The sequence below is a fragment of the Arvicola amphibius genome, chromosome 1 (assembly GCF_903992535.2).
Source record: "Arvicola amphibius chromosome 1, mArvAmp1.2, whole genome shotgun sequence".
NCBI classification, from domain to species: domain Eukaryota; kingdom Metazoa; phylum Chordata; class Mammalia; order Rodentia; family Cricetidae; genus Arvicola; species Arvicola amphibius.
The window spans coordinates 116,342,222-116,359,356 of record NC_052047.1 but is presented as its reverse complement, the minus strand read 5'-3'; the positions used below and the strand labels follow the sequence as shown (position 1 = coordinate 116,359,356).

General features: G+C 38.3%; 1 protein-coding gene across 1 annotated transcript in view; it reads right to left on the bottom strand.

Moving 5' to 3' along the window:
• Pde3b (phosphodiesterase 3B) overlaps nt 1-17,135 on the bottom strand; it is a 127,996-nt gene that overhangs the window by 87,569 nt on the left and 23,292 nt on the right.

The window sequence follows — 17,135 nt, the reverse complement described above, 5'->3', positions numbered from 1 at the left end:
TATAATTCTAATGACCTGAGTTCAGTCCTAGGAGCCCAAGTGAAAGGGCAGCTGCAGTAATGCCAGCACAGGAAGGGAGGGGAAAAGCAAAACAAATCACCTGGAAGCTGCTGGACCATCTAGTCTGGACCACAGTACACTGTATGACAGAAACAATATGAGAGATGCTGCTTCAGAAACAAGGTGAAAGTAGAAAAACATCAAAGTTGTCTTCTGACTTCCATATGTACACCGTTGCACCGCATGCCTGGTGGCAAGTGTGTGTGTGTGTGTGTGTGTGTGTGTGTGTGTGTGTGTGTCACACAAATAGAAAAATCTTAAACATACCTTTTTAAATATGTCTACCACAGACATAGTAAATGTCACTACATGCTATCTAATTACAATTGTCACTATTATTGTCACTTGAAATGTTCTCCTACAACTATAAAACACAATAAAATAAAACCAGCAAGAAAAGTAGAAGCTTCAATAAAGAATTATCATGCAAAGAAACAAGAACCATTTACTTAAGACTCTTACAAAATGGAAGAAAGAACTTTAGTAAACAGAAAGTTTGAAAAAGAAGTTAATCTTTCATTCTTGCAAAAAGGAATTCAGAATCAATCTTCTAGTTAACTGATGAGTGAGAGACTTCAATTGAAGAGGAGACAGCAGGACAGATGCATCCCAAGTTCATCAGCAGTATAGAGAATACAAAGTGTCTCTTGAATCCATTTCCTCCTCCATAAGTAAGCACTCAATTCTGTGTAATTCCCTTAGCAGCTAAACTTCTATGAAGAATCCTCTCTTTCTCCTCCTCCCAGTCACTATTCTGTCTGCTTTAATCTGATATATATCTTAACCACTCTGCCAAGGTAACTTTTTAAAGGACAAAACAGTCTTCACCTTGTCAAACCCAACAGCAATTACAAACCACGTCTGTATCATCTCTTCGACATTATTCTACCTAGCTGTAGCCTCACATCTTTTCCCCTTCAGTCCCAGTGATCTCTCTCCTTGTTTTCCCTCTTCTACAGTCCTCTTCCCCAGCTTTACAATGGAGTGATGCCCAATACTTAAATCTGAGTCCCCTTTTGTGCTCTGTATACACTCTCCCTTTACAACTTCATCTAAGCATATGGTTTTAAGATCCATCTCTATGCTATTGACTATCAAATTTACATTTCTAGTCTGAAAGCTCTTCTGTGTTACAGATATATATTCATACAGCAAATACTTATTAAGCACTCATTATGGTACTGGGCTTTATTTCAGGCTACCAGGCAGAAAAAAATAAGACAAAAATCTTTGCATCCTAAAGGGGAGAGAAAAATAATAAATGTACAATAAAAAGCATAATTTTTTAAAAAGATGGGTTCAGAAAATATAAAATGATAGGCAGGTATTTAAAAAAAAAAAAAAGCCTGTAAACTGATAGAAACAGATGCAAAGACCGCAGTCAAACGTTAGGCCGAGTCCAGGGAATCCAACCAAAGAGAAAGGAAGAATTGTAGGAGCCAGAAGCATCAAAGACATCATGGACTGACCAGCTCAGCTACCACGCCACCCAGGCCCACAGCTGGGGTCTGGGGTTGACCCACCCTAACATCTGCCTCATCTAGGACCTGACGGAGCAGGTCCTGTGGAATAAAACCTGCGGGTTCTCCAAGAGTTGTGGCTGCCACAGGATACTCCAGAGGAACTCCAGTGAGGATCCAGTGATGATGGTGGACCAGAAACCAGAGGCCTTGAACATCTGCTAGTAAAACTGATAGGACAAAAGGATATACTACATGAAAGGCCAAGGCCCCCAATGCCACCAGGACAAATAAAGAGGTACTGGAGAGGCAGGAAAGAAGGAAAAGCAAAAAGGATTTTGTTTTTGTTGTTTATTTATTTATTTTGTTTTCTTTGGGGGGGTGCTGCAGGGGTGAGGGGAGGATATAGGGGAAGCAGGAGGTGAGCAGAATTGAGGTGTATGATATAAAACTCCCCAAAGAATCAGTAAATAAGTCAAATGAAAAAATGAGAGGGAGGGGGAGAAGAAACTCAACTAACACACAGATTCAACTAACCTTGGCTTATGGAGCTCACAGAGACTAAACTAAACCAGGGAGCCTGCATGGGACTGACCTAGGTGCTCTGCATATATGTGACAGTTGTGTAACTTGTCCTTCTTGTGGGACTCCTAACAGTGGGACCAGCGGCTGTCTTTGACTCCTTTACTGGCTTTTGGGACCCTATTTCTCATACTCATCCCCTTTCCAGACTTAATACAAGGGGAGGTGCTTAGTCTTAGTGCAACTTGATATGCCACGGTTTTGCTGATATCCATGTTAGGCCTGCCTTTTTCTGAACAGAAACAGAGGAGTGGATGGGGGAGAGAGGCTGGGAGAAGAGGAAAGAGGGGAAACTGTGGTTGGGATGTAAAATAAATAAGTTTAAAATAAAAAGAGAGGGAGAAAGGCTTGTATACAAAGGAAGCTTAAGGAAAACCTCTCTCATAAGGTCACATTTGAGCGAAGTGCTATTTAAGGAAGAAGCAAATACTGTGATAATACGAAGAACATTCTAAGTGAGAAACAGCAAATACAACTGGCCTGAAACCAATAATAATACTGATACTGGAAGGAACAGCATAGAGTCCTGGCCAGTGAATGAAAGAGCACTCCAACATGAAGTCATGAAAGTGGCCTGAGATTTGTAAGAGCACTGTAGGTATTTAGATTTTACAGAAAACTGAAAGAGTTGACCAAAAAAGTGAAATGGTAAAATTTAATTTTTAAAAGATTACTCTGGCTGTCATGTGTGATCAGATTACAAGAAGATGATATTAATATTAAAGAGAAAAGGTTGTTCCAATTGTCTAGGTAAGAGGAAACGGTGGCATGGACTAAAGAGATAGTACATATAATCAGAATAACCAGATTCGTACATATGTTAAAAGTAGAGTAGACAGGTTGGTACTATAATGTAGTACTCACAGCAGAGTACACGAGTAATACTGGCATAAGGGGACCAGTCACCCTCTGACTAGATTGAGGTCATCTCCATTGAAGGCAATCTCTGCCTGAACCATGAATCTAATTTTTAAAAAGTCCATGGTTGAAAAAAGGTCATGGCCCTCAGGGAGAACTTAATGCTGATTTTGGCTAACACAACATAGCATCAAATTGCTTTCTCAATATATATGTTTATATTCACAAAAAATTTTACTCCCAGACATAATCAGAGAAGTTCTTCTTTCTAGTAAACAGTGTTGAATTCTGAGACCCGTGGCTACTCAAGATGTTGAGAATAAGTGACAATTACTGCTCAGTCCTAAACAAAAAATTTATGTTATCCCTTTCAGCTAAGGAAACACTGAGGAGTCAAGTAAGAGCCAAAAGATAGCTGAAAGAACTGCAAAACACTATCTCCTGAGCCAGGCACAAGAATTGTAAACATGAGCTCAACAACTGAGATTGACTGCACTGGGATTCCATAAGAAATTAGATATGGGTGGAAAAGGAACGTTAAGGGATATACTCTCACTGCTGAACTATAACTTACTGTCAGATTCTGGGAGAAGGGGAGTCATTGCCATCATTTGTCTAGCACTGATGAGCCTACCAGGCTACATCAAATAGTTCCAAACTTATGGTCAAAATGATAGCTCTGTTTAACTTGGTGAATCAAAAAATAAAAGACATGAATGAGGGGAAAGACTTAACAGGGAGAAGGGAGGATTATGGAGATGGGAAGAAAGTAAGAAGACAGAGGAGAAATGGAAGAATACATTACTAGTCACTTAGATTATCAGACATCTCAAAAGTAGTATGGCTAAAATGAAGTTATCAGTTGTCCTAAAGGCCCCATTTCTCTTCTAATCTTCCCCCTCTAACTACCACACAACCCTCTTTTATTTCCTTTTAACACTCATGCCCATCTAAGTGAGTTATTTTTTGTTCACTACAGTGCAGGTTTATGTGTGGAACTTGAGTTTCATGGAAAAGCTACACCTGTGTTGAAGTTCTTCACACTGATTAAATGACCAGAAATTCATGACCCGAGAGAAACAGAATGCTTCAGATCAAAAGGCAAAATAATCTTGGACTATCTTTAACTCCTTAACTCCCGTTTACTACCAACTTCTGTATCTGAGCTAACACGTTGTTGCTATTAATCAGGCAAAGCTTTTGGCAAACGATGAGCTTCCACCAATCCAAAAGCTAAGAAAGCTGTTGTATCTAAAACCTACAGAAGAAATTTCCTGACTTCCTTGCTTATCTTCTCCCTCCTTCTGCTCTTCATCTGAACCTTGGGCACTCAGCCCAGTGCTCCAATGTAGGTCTCTGTCTCTATCTCCATCCAATGCCAGATGAAGGTTCTATGGTGATATTCAAGATATTCATCAGTGTGGCTATGGGACAAGGTCAGTTCAGGCACCCTCTCCTCTGCTGCCCAAGGACCTAGCTGGGGACATCCCCTTGGACACCTGGGAACCCCTCTAGAGCCAAGTCTCTTGCCAACCCTAAAATGGCTCCTTAATTAAGATATCTTCTTCCCTGCTCCCATATCCACCCTTCCTCCATCTCAACCACCCCACTCCCCCAAGCTCTCCCCAATCCTCACCTTCTCCCTTCTCTCTCCCCCTCTACCCTTCCCTCCATCCCACTCCCACCGCCATGCTCCCAACTTTTACCCAGCGATCTTGTCTGCTTCCAGTTTCCAGGAGGATCTATATATGTTTTTCTTTGGGTTCACCTTATTATTTAGCTTCTCTAGGATCACGAACTATTCGTCCACCCACTGAAAGGGAGTGACTGATCTAAAGGGAGCTCACCAAGACCAGCTGGACTGGGACTGAACGAGTATGTGATCAAACCGGACTCTCTGAATGTGGCTGACAATGGGGGCTGACTGAGAAGCCAATGATAATGGCACTAGGATTTGATTCTACTGCATGTACTGGCTTTTTGGGATCCTAGTCTGTTTGGATGCACACCTTCTAGACCTAGATGGAGGGGGGAGGGCCTTGGACTTCCCACAGGGAAGGGTACCCTGCCTCCTCTTAGGACTGGAGGGGGAAGGAGGGGGAGAAGGAAGGGGGAGGAGAGAGGGGGAGGGAAATGGGAGGAGGGGAGGAGGTGGAAATTTTGAATGTTATTATTTATAAAGCAATAAAAAAGGAGAAAAAAGGGTGAACTTGACCAAAATATATTATATAGATACATGAAATTGTCAAAGAATAAATTTTAATGAAAATTATTGGATGTAGAAATTTTGCTTTTCTCTTTACAAATGTGTGCTTACTATATAAAAAACATTAAGTTCATTTAAGAAAAAAGGTAAAATAAATTGTTGTTTCATCGAAAAAAAAAAAAAGAAAAAGAAATTTCCTGACCCTCTATAATGTGCCTGATATCCCCATCAATATATTTGGTAAATGCACTGATTTATTACTTCCCTATGTTCTGTGATTATAAAAGTTTGTGCACCCTCTTTTAACATATATTTTGAAACTCAGGGCAACTTAAATCCAAGTTCTTGGGACACAGAAGCCCACATTCTTGCTCAAAGTACACAGCCTCTTACTCCCTTTGGTCCAAGAGCTACGTTTTGTGTTGACAAACTGATGTGAGAATAGTGAAGAATTAGCCTACTATCTCCTTTGCAAACAACAGTCTTTTTAGTCAGTCGGTACACAAGTTCCCTAACTTCAAAAGTCTTTTTTCTGAACCCCTGTCATCAGGCATTTTTATCCTTTACTTCAATTACTACCTCTATTCACATATTTTTGAACACTTTTATCAACAACCCAGAGTTTATAACCCAACATATTAGTACTTCTCAATATTTCAATTTGAATGCTTCAAAGTATCTCAAGTTCAGCATGTGCTAACTAGTAAATGACCTTTACTACTATTTGTCCTCTTCCTGATGTTCTGTCTTGATTAATGTCACCACATATTCAGATAGGCAAACCAAAATTACTTTTCTTATCCTTGACAGAGCCTTCTCTTCTACCTCTCTCTCTCTCTCTCTCTCTCTCTCTTTTTTTTTTTTTTTGGTTTTTCAAGACAGGGTTTCTCTGTGGCTTTGGAGCCTGTCCTGGAACTAGCTCTTGTAGACCAGGCTGGTCTCGAACTCACAGAGATCCGCCTGCCTCTGCCTCCCAAGTGCTGGGATTAAAGGCGTGCGCCACCACCGCCCGGCTACCTCTCTCTTTAGTATTCAATCTATCTCACCACCACTGCCACTATCCAGCACTAGCCAGATTTGTGGCAATTCTGGTATTGTCTTCCTGCCTTCCTCCAAAAGGCTACTTTATATACAGTCATAGAAACATCCTGAAGTCTAACCAATTATGCTGCCTAGAATTGTTTCATCATATACTACTACTACTACCACCTGAACTGTTTTTTCTCTTGACATCTTAAAGAAATCCTGCTTATACAATAGTTCAGAATCTGGTTTAAATTCTATATACTTACCATTATACTTTTCTGGTCACTTTATACTAAAGAGAAAGAAAGAAAAGAAGAGAGGGAAGGAGGGAGGAGGGATAGGAAGGGAGGGAGGGAGGGAGGATAAGGGAGGAGGGAGTGGACGGGACGAGAGGAGAGGGAGGGAGGAGAGGAAGGGCACGGAGGGATTATTTGATGGCAGGGAGGAGAGGGGACGAGATGGGAGAGAAGGAGGGAGGAAGAAGAGGGTAGAAGGAGAAGAAGAAGAAGAAGAAGAAGAAAGAACGTAAGAAGAAAAGAAGAAAGAAGAAGAAGAAGAAGAAGAAGAGAAGAAGGAAGAAGAAAGAAGAAAGAAGAGAAGAAGAAGAAGAAAGAAGACAAGAAAGAAGAAGAAGAAGAACAAGAACAAGAAGAACAAGAACAAGAAGAACAAGAACAAGAAGAAGAACAAGAAGAAGAACAAGAAGAACAAGAAGAAGAAGAACAAGAACAAGAAGAAGAGAACAAGAAGAACAACAACAAGAAAACAACCAATTTGTGTGTGTGTTGTGTGTTAGAAAGAAAAGAAAGCCGGGCGGTGGTGGCGCACGCCTTTAATCACCAGCACTCGGGAGGCAGAGGCAGGCGGATCTCTGTGAGTTCGAGGCCAGCCTGGTCTACAAGAGCTAGTTCCAGGACAGGCTCTAAAAAAGCTGCAGAGAAACCCTGTCTCGTAAAACCAAAAAAAAAAAAAAAAGAGACAGAAATCTGTTTATTTATAGAACTCTATACATATTGATCTATTTATATAAATTTCTCTATATGTAGAGGTCTTTTTATCTGCTTATATCATGACCTTTCATCCTAAACTGTTCAGTGTGTGTGATCAATCTACCTATCTATCCATCCAGACCACAGCTTGTAAGTCATTCTAATAAATCCCCTTTCCATATATACAGGGAAATTCATTCTATACGCTGTTATTCTAAAGAACCCTAACTGATACACAGTCCAATGTTGTCCTAACCCAATAACATTTTGTGTGCTTTTAAAGGATCCAGTCAAGAAGTGGTTATTACACTTAGTTATTCTCTTCAATTTCTTTTAATCTCAAACATTTAAATAAAAATCTTTTATTGTAATTTAGGACTCAGACATTTCTTAACAACTAAGTTTGCAGGGCTAAGGTAAAGCTCAGTGGTTGAAAAGGGTATTCATAATACAAAAACAATCTACCCTGAATCCTCAGCCCAACCAAAAAAGAAAAAGTGGGAGGGGGTATGTGTGTTAGAAAGCCAGGTGTGGTGAACAAGCTTGTAATCTCATAATCCAAACACTCATTAAGTTAAAATGAAAAGACTGTAAATTGGAAGCCAGCCTGGACTACATAATGAGTTCAAATCTAGACTGGACTAAATCATGAGATCCTTTCTCAGAATAACAAAACTTAAGCAGGGTTTCACTGTGTAGATCAGTCTAGCCTTGCACTCAATGTGTGGCAGAGACTGGCCCCCAACTCCATGTCCTCTGGCTCTCCAACTCTTGGTTGCTGAGATTTCCCAAAAAGACTGTGTTCTTTCAGGGAATTTCTAGATATAAGAAACCGTATTTCATTCTGATGTCACTCAAGTAACACACTTCCATATTAACTATGGTATCTAATCCAAAATTATAACTGATTTACCTATATGTCAGAAAAGCATAACTAACACTAGAGAGGCGATCAGTTTTTTAAAAGGTACAAAAAAATGAAAATAGCACAGGTTAAAACAGACTAAAATTGAAACAACTTACAGCTGATTTCCACAAAAATTCTCCAGGTAATAAACACTGCCCTAAAGACTTTAAATGTTTTAATTTATATAACCATCATATGTAAATATTATTTTAATCTTCAAATTACAGGTGAATAAACAAGGTTAAGTGACTAGCCCAATTTCACCAGCTAAAAAGTGTAGCCAAGGTTTCTACTCAGGCAGTCTGGCTCCAAGCAATGGAACATCAAGATAAGGACCATAAACAATGTGAAGCATGTTTTGTTTTGTTTTTACTGGTACCAGTTGCATAGCTTAAAGAAATTTGAAAGAACTGGCTCCTTGAGACCTGCCCAACCCTCCCCTGCTCCAGCACCTAAAGTGCTACAGTGCTAGGCAATAGATGACATGTATCCAGGATAATGTATCTAAAGTAATTAGCATGGACTGTGGCCAAAGCACTCATTATGAGCTATGACAATCATCATCATGGAAGTTATTTTTAACAAACCAACCAGAAGTATAAACATTAAACAAGCTAGAAAATTTCCAGGGAGGGTGGAGTGGCATGAATCTTAAAAGTATACTTTTAAGAAAAATTAGAGCACATAAAATTCTGAGTTCATATTACACATATAAGCATTTAAAAATATTATTTTGATGACTAGTTAAAATAAATAAATAAAGGTTGGTTTCAAATTTTAATGTTCATATATTTAGAGTGTTTTAATTTTGTATTCTACATTTCAGGAATGATATAAATGGTAATAAAAACTTCTAAAACATTTCTAAACCATGCCTCCAAAAGTTTAATTATTGACATTACTATAGTAAATGGATCTAGGCATTCTACCATTAAAACTAAAATGGCAATTTCTATTTAACTGCAGAAGTTTACAGTAGAATAATGTTCCTGCTAGCTACAGTTAGGGAAAGGTCATGTTTTTTATATTTACTTATGTGTTACATATGTGCATGTGTATGGTTACAGGTTCATGTGCTATGGCGCATGTATGTATGTCAGAGGAAAACTTGCAGGAGATGGTTCTCTCCTTTTGTCACATGGATTCTTGGAATCAAAAGGCTTGGTGGTAGACACCTATTCACTGAGCCATCTTGCTGGCCTGAAAACAGTCATGTTTTTAAAAGAATCAGAGAGATGGCTGATTTAGAGTTAGGATAATAATGGATTAAGATCAGCCGGGTGGCAGTGGCGCACGCCTTTAATCCCAGCACTCGGGAGGCAGAGGCAGGAGGATCTCTGAGTTCGAGGCCAGCCTGGTCTACAAGAGCTAGTTCCAGGACAGGCTCTAGAAACTACAGGGAAACCCTGTCTCGAAAAACCAAAATAATAATAATAATAATAATGGATTAAGATCTCAGGAAAGAAGAACTATTTAGAGGCTAACTAAAAATCATATAACACCTGAAACATTTTCAAAATTGGCAAAACAAGATGAAAAACAAGGCATAACCCTAAGAGAATTCATCAACAGATATTGCCTTCCAACTGATAGTACAAGTAGACAAAACATTCTGAAACACACCATTGAATATACAATAGTATACCCCACAATGAAGAATTCAACATTTTTTCCAATGTGCATGGAATATATCCATAAATTAGCCAATGTTGGTGCATAAATAAAGCCTCAAGAATTCCAAATTATTTAGAGCATGTTCTGCAACTTGAAATAGCATTAACCCACAGAGAACAGAAATACAATTTAAAATCCCTCTGATATTAAGAAACTAAACAACCACCTTAATAATCTAAAAATAGAAAATTCAAGAAATCATGTCAACCTGAATTAGATCAAAGATACAAAATAGTAAAATTGAAGGAATAAAAGTTATTGTGCTTTTATGGTGGATAAAGAAGCCACCTATGATATTTGTTAAGAAATTTTGATACCATGGCCCCTGATATATAGTAACCTCAATGGGTTGGCACATCAGTTTGTGACTCCCTATAAATTTTATGGAAATGGAGCTGAAGCGATGGCTCAACAGTAAAAAGCACTGGTGCTCGTCCAGAGGACTTAGGTTCGATTCTATGCACCCCCGTTGTGGTTCACATCCATCCATAACTCCAGTTCCAGGGGATCTAAAGCCCTCTTTTAGCCTCTGAGCGCATAATACATAAATATGCATTCAGATGAAACATCCATCCACATGAAATAATGAAAATAATAATAAAAACATTTTGATAGAATCATGAATGTTATGTCATAATGGCAAGATTCCCAGACTAATATGATATCCTGTTCCTATATCCACCACTCTTTACAATAAACATCCCTGTGAGTCCTGTCAATAAAATCCTACCAAAATAGCATTTTGGAACAGAGTTCATCAATGATCTCTGGAAAGCATTCTGTCTGAAGGTGAAAAAGCATGCCCTCACCATAGAAAGCACAAATTTTTCTACTTGTTACATCATGGTGGCATTACTTACCAAAAAAAAAAAAAAAATGCTGATGTTACCATCATCAAGACCAAAACTGTCATGGAGTTTGTAGAATGTGATTCTACTGATTTCCAGGTGGGCATTAGTTACCAGATTCCCAACATACAGCAAATATGTGAATGCTGGAGAACACACAGCCATTTCTGGGGTCTGAACTCCCATCTGGACCATAAGCATCATCTAGTTTATGCCAGGGTGGCTGACATATAGGTAAGGAGATGATGAAGTAGAGCTTCTGAGGTTCATGGTTTTCAATAGGTATACTTTTAATCTACTTACTTCGACATTTAAGATGTATTCTACACTGACAGAAGAAAATCCATTCCCACCCCTTCAAGAGAGTGACTACTCATTATTCAAAGCACATACAAATGTCATCTTGTCACAATGTCCTTCAGAGCATTTAATTAAAAGGGTCATTTCCAGGAAATAGAGACCTTTCCTACAGATACCCTAAAGTAAAGATTACACACATGCACAGTTAAAAAGAATACATTGAATCTTTCTTAAAATTCTGTTCTTATAAGACACAAATTTATGTATTATGCTACTTAGGAAAGAACATAAGACTGTTCAATCCAGTAATTCCTTTCCTAAAATCAAAATTTTTGAAGCAAAATTTAAAAGGTGTGGTTTGAGAGCTGTATGTATGTGATATCTGAGACTGAACCAGGACCTAATCTATGATGGGAAGCACTGGACCAGTGAGCTTTAGCCACAATCCTCTTTCTAATTTTCATTTTGAGACAGGGTCTCATTATACTTCCAAGCTAGTTTTCAACTTGTAATCATCTGCCTCTGTTTACTGAGTAACTATGATTGACAGGTATTCATAACCAGGCCCAGATAGTTTAATAATTTTTGACAAATGTTATTGTTATATAACCACTACCACAATTAAAATATGTTTCTAGGCCGTGGCGGTGGTGGCGCACGCCTTTAATCCCAGCACTCGGGAGACAGAAGCAGGCGGATCTCTGAGTTCGAGGCCAGCCTGGTCTATAAGAGCTAGCTCCAGGACAGGCTCTAGAAACTACAGGGAAACCCTGTCTCGAAAAACCAAAAAAAAAAAATGTTTCTATTAGCAACAAAATTTCTACAGTTAATTCTACCAACCAATAGCCTTAATTTGAGTAATCTTACATAAAAGGCATTAGACAACATGTACTTTTTGTGTGGCTTATGGTTTTTTGTGAATGCTTACAGGTTGTACCCATGCTGTCAGTATCTGTAATTAAATTCACTGAAGTTAATGATCGATGCTTATCTGTTTCTTAATCCCTGCTTGCAATTTAGAATTATCTAGGCACAGTAAAGAAAATTGAGACCTACATCCCCACCCCCAAATTCATTACAGCAGTGTACTTTCATTAATTACCATGCTTCAGAAATAAGGTATAGTCACTTCAAATGAAGTCAATTCCATCTATTAAAATTAAAGACACCTGAAGTTTTAAGTACATTTTGTCATAACTACTGGTAGTGTGTAACTGGAAATTAGAACACTGATTATAAATATTAATTACTACTTAAACATATGACAAGTAAACTTCAGGTAAGTATCAAGTAACTAGGTAATTATGCCAAACTTTCAAAGTAGTGACAAATCTCGATTGGCAGTGGTGGTGCATGCCTTTAATCCTAGTACCCAGGAGACAGGCGGATCTCTGTAAATTCGAAGTCTACATTAAGTTACAGGACAGGCAGAACTACATAGAGAAACCCTGTTTCTAAAACAAACAAAAAAGAGGGGAAAATCTATAAAATTTCAATAACTAAAAAAGAATGTGAGGAAGAAAAAATAAGAGAGGAGGCGATAGCCTAAAATTTTATGCTCAGCTAAACTAACATTCAAAAGCAAAAGCTAAAAGTTTCCAGAACCAGCCACACGGCTTCAAGGGACAGTGCTGCCATGCAAGGCTGATGAACCTAGGCTTGATTCTCAGAAAACTAAATAAAGGAAGAACAAGAGAACAACCTCACAAGCCTGTCCTCATATGTACACACATGCCCACATAGTTTTTCAATGTTTTAAATTTTAAAAGAAATCCTCAGACATATAAAAAAAAAAAAACTGGCAATCAGTAGACCTTAAAACTGAAGGACTATTTTTTAATGTATGTTATGAAGCATCAAACCAGACTGAAGAAATATGAAACACAAAACATAAGCAGATCCAAAGGTGTTTTAAATCAAGCATTCAAGGAACAACCAATTTCAATTCGAGGTAGCAGAGAAAGACTAACACCTTTTTTCCATAAGTCTAGCATTACTTTGACATCAAAAATGAATGAGGGAAGACATTTTAAAAGAGAACATAATAGGTCAAGATGTCTTATGCAAATAGATATGAATATTTACTAACTAAACAGCAAAATAGAAGAAAAAAAAGACAATATAGCCTTGATGTCAAAAAGTGGTAGCAGTTCCCTAAAGTTCAATCAAAATATTCTTGGTCTTTTTTCAGCCATCTTGGCACCTAGTCAGATTTATACTAGCAGTCCACAAACTGTACATATGCTTTTCTTTATGTTTGAAACACTATCCATTATAGCTTTTCTTAAGCTGTGAAGAGTAGTGATTTTCAAATCAGACCTAACTGAAACCACAATGCCTCTGGTAAAGGGGAAAAATAATAAAAAAAATTTTACTCCATGGAACCCTGCAAGGATTCAGAACTTAGCAATACTAACTGGATGTTGGAATAAGACTCTGCCCTAAAATCTGGACAATTTTGTTTAAAATGTACATACTTATAAAAGACTGTCCTGTTCCACACTTAGTCAAGGAACTATTTTCCTTATATTAACAAAAGATCTTAATTTTGGTCTCTAGAAAAACTGAACTAGAGAACTAGCAATGTATCTCACTGTTAAGAGTGCTAATCTAGTAGGCAAAAGGCCCTGAGTTCAATCCCCAGTAGAGTGAACCACAAGAGGTGAGGGAGAGCTACAGAGTCTCAATATTAACATCACCAAGTATTAAACAACAACCTGAGGTTCAGTGACAGAACTGGCAGCCCAGAAGTGTCAAAGAGTCATATCCAGGAGCAACCCTTACCCATCAAGAGGCACACTGGTTTCCTGTAGGTCAATGAGACTATTGAGGTATTTTCTAAACCAGGATGGGAATGTTCCTTCTGTGCTCTAATACCAGCCACCAGTCACATGTGCCTACTCAGCCCCTGGATATATGTCTAGTGTGAGAAGAAAAGTCAATTTTCATTTTAGTCCATTTAATTTTAATTTGCAGAACCACATAAAGCTACTAGATGAGTAGTGGACAGTACAGCTCTGGACAGCCTCTGAGGATCCAACAGAACTGAGCCCCACTGCCCAAAGCAATAACCTATTCAACCGACACACTCTTGTCTTCCTCTCTTTCTCTATCTCACTTATCTGCTCACATTATAACTCACTGTCTTACCTACCAAATTAAGCAAGGAGAGTAACTTAAGAAGAAGTTTAAGAGGCAGGAATCTGATTTAGAGTTTCCACTAAAAAGATCAAATGAGCAAAAGAATTTAAGAATGTGAAGAAATGGGAGAGAAAATGCCAATCAACTATTGAGGAATTTTACAGAGACAAAAACTGATGTTGCAGCGAGGGGAGATGACTCAGAGGATAAGTGCTTGTCAGTATTGGTAACTAGAATTCAGATCCCCATCACCCCACAAAAATGGTAAAGTGGGTATGGCTATCCTCCAGCATTTGGGAGGTGGAGACAGGGATCCCTGGGGCAAACAATTTAAGAAGACTAACTGAAACAGAGAGCTCCAAGTTCAAAGAAAAGACCCTGCTTCAGTAAATAAAGTGGATAATGATCAAGGAAGATATCCACTGTCAACTTCTGACCTCCACATGCACACAGACACACCCACACACAAGCAAACAAACAAATAACACAAAAAGGAGGAAAGATGTTGTTTGTCTAGCTTAAACAAGACCCTGGATTTGATCCCTAACACCACAAAAAAGTTGGTGTCTAGAGACACTGCCTTCAAGAAACAAATGTGTTATGTTAAAATGAGAACAGCATTAGACTAAAACTCAGTGATTGAGCACTTGCTTAGCTTACAGGAAGCCCTAGATCCAATCCTAGGCACCACAAAACAAAAAGATACTGAGAAATTAAACTAGGAGTAACAAAAATTTTCCAATTTAGTAGGAAGATAGTAATAAAGAAGAGACAACTAGAAAAAATAATACAAAATCTAAGAGACAAAGGGGAAACTTCTTAAATTAAAAATTAATCTAGGAATTACCCCCAAATTAAAATATAACAATCTCCTACATGGAAAGATCCATAAAATACCAGCTTAAAGATTTCTTCAAAGTCACATTACCAAGGCACTACATAACAAAATTTGTGACTATCAAGGTAAAGAAAATCTTTCCACTTTCCAAAGAGAAGTCAGAATGGTTTTTTCCTTTCCAACAGTAATCCTGGCTACTAAGAAAAAGTAGAATATTTTTCATAAGTAAACATTATTTCATAATCAAAAAAGATTATGCAGAAAGACTTAAAATTTTTGATATAATATTAAAAAAATGAAAAAAGTGGAGCGAGGTAAGACAGCTTCCCTGAAAGCACTCTCACTAAGCCCCCAGATCTAGCTTTAGTCCAACATCCAGTGCCTGGCCTAGTCTGTTCACCCCTGCCTACACTGCCCACAACTTCTGGGCCTCCACTAGGACCCTCCCTCCCATGCTGCAAACCAACCTCTCAGCCCACCCATACCCTGCACATCCTTCATGAGGTCTAGCACAGTAAATCTGCCTGATCCTCCCATCTATGACCCTCCTCGACTCCCAGATTACCACAAACTCCAAACTGGATGCACATCCTGCACACCAGTGCAGATCCCTGTATCCAACTGACATCACTCCACCTAAGCTATTTTCACCTGTAGGCCCAACCTCAGAGCCACATCCTGTGTTCTGCCCCAAGTTCTGTCCATTATCAGACAGAGTTAACAAAAGTCCACAAAGAACAAAAGAAGCACCTACATCTCAACCCAAAAATACAAACATTATAGAAATCAAGAAAGTACCTCCCCCCACAATTATTCAGTCCCACAGAAATGTTCACCAAAGAGAATTCCTAAACCCCAAGACACAGAATTTTAAAAGAACCAAAGTTGAAGAAAAAAATCCAAGGAGTTTAAAGAAGACATAAGAGTTCATTGAACTGAAAGAAACTGGAAGAGGAAATGGAGAGTTAGCCAGAGTTCAGGCTTAATACTACAAGGAAATTAAGTAAGCAAAGAATGGGTGGAAAACCTGTACTACTTTAAATTAAGTATGTTTGGAGAAAAAAAAAAAACATAAGGAATGGGAAAAAAAGAATTAGAAATGGCTGCTTCTGTGGAGCAGGATTAGATGCTAAGGAAGAACCAAAACAGGGGATTGTTAGTTTTCATCTTATATCTTTTAGTGATGCTTGAGACATATATGTATACTAATCTGAAAAACTCAAATTATAAAAATTAAACATCACTTTTACACTTAAATTTTTCAAATTTCTGAAGTATTACTATAAAATAACCAGAAAAACAGGTATTTATTAATTGTTCTTATGTAACACAAAAGTGCTAAAAGAAAATACAGTTAACTTGCTCATTCATGTCCAGGATAAGAAAATCTACTTAGTCTGCCACTGAAATATACAAAATAAAACCTGTGGGAAGATTAAGTCTCATTTATGAAGAAAATTAATCTCTGTATGCTTTATATAATAAATATTAAAAGTATTAATCATCACTTCAGCACTAAGCAGTGAAGTGGAAACAAATCAGATCTGGGACTGATAACGAGATGATGAAACTGATTTTACCTGAGAAGCCCTAAAGAACAAAACCATCATCAGCAGGAGCCTCGCCCCCATGGGAGCACAGGAGGGGCTGACAGCGGGCGAGGGCGTCCCAGTACTCCAGTTTCAGTTTCATCTCATTTCTCTCCCGACTGACCCCTTGCCCTCTCTATCAGGTTCCCACAAAGTAAGTAGACCAAGACAAACTACAGAAGAGGACAGCCATGGCATCCAGACAGGACAGGAGAGAGTGCAGTTACTGTCTGCACACACTGCTCGCAAGCACCTTCCCACACCTACTGCCTGAATGTCAGAAAGGAGAACATCAAGAAGAAAAACTTCAACTTGGATTTTTATTTTTTTCAGAAAGTTTTTTGAGAAATAATTTCCTTAAATATGAAGGAATTGGCAAGCCTTTTCTACAGAACTGTTTAAAGCATAATACTACAGGGGATTTTTAAGCAAAGCATTACAGATACCAGCTGATAAGTAATAAAATTCAAACCTTTCTCTCGCCTATTATTTCGGATAGCCAGCCGATGGCAACATCTCCTTGTCCCTGTTTCACAACACTGTCATACTAAAATCAATCAACTTTTTATAACTCGAAATTTTAAAATAACTTCCAGAGCAAATGTTTCAATACCAATGTACTGATCCTCTGAAACTAAACTTGTCATTCAGCACAAA